The sequence below is a fragment of the Rhineura floridana genome, chromosome 8, assembly GCF_030035675.1.
Source record: "Rhineura floridana isolate rRhiFlo1 chromosome 8, rRhiFlo1.hap2, whole genome shotgun sequence".
Classification (NCBI taxonomy): domain Eukaryota; kingdom Metazoa; phylum Chordata; class Lepidosauria; order Squamata; family Rhineuridae; genus Rhineura; species Rhineura floridana.
Window position 1 is genome coordinate 77,971,782 of NC_084487.1, and position 3,652 is coordinate 77,975,433.

The following is a 3,652-nucleotide window of genomic DNA, read 5'->3' on the forward strand; positions in this document are numbered from 1 at the left end:
ATATTAAACATGCTCTACATAGATAATTACTCCATGAGGAAAGTTACCAATAAAAATGGAAAGCTGTAATAATTGTTCTTTGTAATTGAAGAAGACACACATGAAGAATTCATAATTCTTCACATTCTGCTGATATCCCCAAAGATATAGGATTATTGCATGGCGAAAGCTGAAAACCAAAGAGTTGATCAACCTGGGCTTTTACGCACAACCCAGTCATGGATGAGTCACAACATCAGTACTCTAATGTTTAACTCAGATAGTGATATCTAACATCAGTCATCTTTAGAATCCAGTGGGTCTAGTCTGAGAATGGCTTAGTTGGAAATCATAAAATTATTTCTTGTTGTCATGTGCCTTCAAGTTGATTGCGACTTATGACGACCCTAAGAATCACCGACTTCCAATAGCATCTGTCATGAAACACCCTGTCATAAATTATAGGGTTTTTAATGACACTGAAAGAAAATAATAAACACTAAAACAAAATCACACACTGGGATATATACTGTATTTTTCTGCTTTGAAAATTCAGCAGTCCTAGTGTTTAGTTTTTCAAGAGTAGTGATAAAGCGCAAGCACAAATACCTTCCATCAGCTTATTCCAAATGATGGCAAACTAACTCTGCATGTGGTCAGAGACATTCTTCTTTGTCATATCACAGGGCCTCAACTTAAACCCTGGCATTGCAAACAGGTGTTGGGCTAAACCCTCCAGAGACACAAATTAAAATAGAATTGGTAAATTGTATATGTGTGTCTGTATGGTGGTGGTCGGAGGAGATTTTGAGGAAAGAAAATTGAAAAGACTATTGATAAAATGTATACCTGTATAATGCAATTTTGAAATTGACATCAACATATCTCATCCAAAGTTTTTCCTGGTGAAATCCACCAAATTCTAAATACTTGCAAATTTTGCTCGCATCTCCAGCTAGACTAAGTGTATTGATTATGAACTGGAATATCTGCCATGATATTTATGTATTAATTATTTGATTTATATTCCATCCTTCCTCCCAGCAGGAGCCCAGGGCAGCAAACAAAATCACTAACAACACTTTAAAACATCATAAAAACAGACTTTAAAATTCATTAAAACAAAAAATCATTAAAAACTTTTTTAAAAGCTTTGAAGCCATCTTAAAAAAGAAAAAATGTTAAAACATATTGTTTTTTTAAAAAAGGTTATTAAACATATTAAAAAGCAATTCCAACACAGATGCAGACTGGGATAAGTTCTCAACTTAAAAGGCTTGTTGAAATAGGAAGGCTTTGAATAGGCACCGAAAAGATAACAGAGATGGCACTTGTCTACTATTTAAGGGGAGGGAATTCCACAGGGTAGGTGCCACAACACTTAAGGTCTGTTTCCTATGTTGTGCAGAATGGACCTCCTGATAAGATGGTATCTGCAAGAGGCCCTCACCTGCAGAGCAAAGTGATCGATAGGGTATACAAGGGATAAGACAGTCTTTCAGGTATCCTGGTCCCAAGCTGTATAGGGCTTTGTACACCATAACTAGAACCTTGAACTTGGCCTGGTAACAAATGGGCAGCCAGTGCAGTTCTTTCAGCAGCAGGGTAACACAATACCCTGCCCCAGTGAGCAGTCTTGCCATTGCAATTTGCACCAGCTGCAGCTTCCGGACCAACCTCAAGGGCAGCCCCACATACAGCACATTACAGTAATCCAGCCTGGAGGTTACCAGTGCATGGACAACAGTGGTCAGGCTATCCTGGTCCAGAAACTGCCACAGCTGTCTTACCAGATGAAGCTGGTAAAAGACACTCCCAGCCACTAAAGTCACCTGGGCCTCTAGCAACAGAGGGATCCAGGAGCACCCCCAGACTATGGACCTGCTCTTTCAGAGGAAGTACGACCCAATCCAAAGCAGGCAATTGACCAATTATTTGAACTCGGGGACCACCAACCCAGAGCTCCTCTGTCTTGCTAGGATTCAGACTCAGTTTATTGGCCCTCATCCAGCCTACCACCGAGTCCAGGCAGAGGTCAAGGTCTTGTATGGCCTCTCCCAATTCATATGTTACAGAGAAATAGAGCTGGGTATCATCAGCGTACTGCTAACACCTCACCCCAAATCTCCAGATGACCACTCCTAAGGGCTTTATATAGATGTTAAACAGCATGGGGGACAAGATGGTACTCTGCAGCACCCCAGAGCACAACTGTCAGCAGGCTGAAAGACAATCACCCAATGGTATTCTCTGAAAACAGCCCTGGATATAGGATTGGAACCACTGTAAAATAGTGCCTCCAACACCCATCTCACCAAGTCGGCCCAGAAGGATACCATGGTCAGTGGTATCAAAAGCAGCTGAGAGATCAAGTAAGAATAACAAGGTTGCACTCCCCCCGTCCTTCTCCCAATAAAGGTCATCCATCAGGGTGACCAAGGCTGATTCAGTCCCATAATCGGCCTGAACCCAGACTGGAATGGGTCAAGATAATCTATTTCATCCAAGAGTACTTGCAATTGCTGCCCCACAACCCTCTCAATCACATTCCTTAAGAAGGGGGTATTCGCAACCGGTCGGTAATTGTCGCAGACCAATGGGTCCAGGGTGGGTTTTTTTCAGGAGTGGTTGGATCACCGCCTCTTTCAAGGCAGCTGGAACCACTCCCTCCTGCAATGGTGTGTTGACCACACCCTGGATCTACTTGGTCAAACCCCCTCGGCAAGCTTTAATAAGCAGAGAAGGGCAAGGATTGAGAGGACACGTTGCTGGTCACATAATCGCAAGCACCTTGTCTATATCATCAGGCCGCATCAACTGAAACCATTCCCATGAAGTTGCAGCAGATGTTGCACTGGACACCTCATTGGAGACTACAGTAGATGTGGATAAGGCATCAAGACTGCTATGGAGGCAAGCAACTTTACCCTCAAAGTGCCTTGCAAACAATTCACAGTGGGCCTCTGAAGGGTCTAAAACTCCATTTCCTGGAGTTGATGTCGACAGACCCCTGACAATATGGAAAAGCTCCACTGGATGGCAACCACTGGATGGTTTTGACCTATAAAGCCCTACACGGCATGGGACCGCAATACCGCAAATGTAGTTGTATGTTGAAAGTGAGTTTCTCCACACACAAAACTTCCTTTGGCTCACACACAGATTGGGAAACTAACACTGCAGATAGCAGTGAAACAGAAGCATCGACATCAGAAATACCAACTTTTTTAGAATGAGGAAAACAAAAGAGAACATACAACTACAAAGAGAACCAAAAGAGACGCAGAGACAATATGACGTCACCCCCGTACAGATTCAGGAAGAAACGCTGATAGTAAACCTCTCTAAAAGAACACTTACAACGACTGAGACACGTTTATTGAACAAAGGACTTAAGTTCGTGCCAACTCCTCGTCATGATCCAGTACAAATCAGATTAGATTTATTTCGATTTTTTAGAAACATTAAACTTCGGCATTACTTTGGAAGCACTACTTCTAGATATACAGATTCAAAAAGTGCATTTAAACTTCCGTCAAAATTTATGCCACCAGGACCCCAGGATCCATTTATAAATACCTTTGAAAAACTAGTCACCCGGGACTTAGAGAAACTGGAATCGTCTCCTCACCATCACTGGACCAATTTAAACAGAAAAGAATAAGAGGCTTTA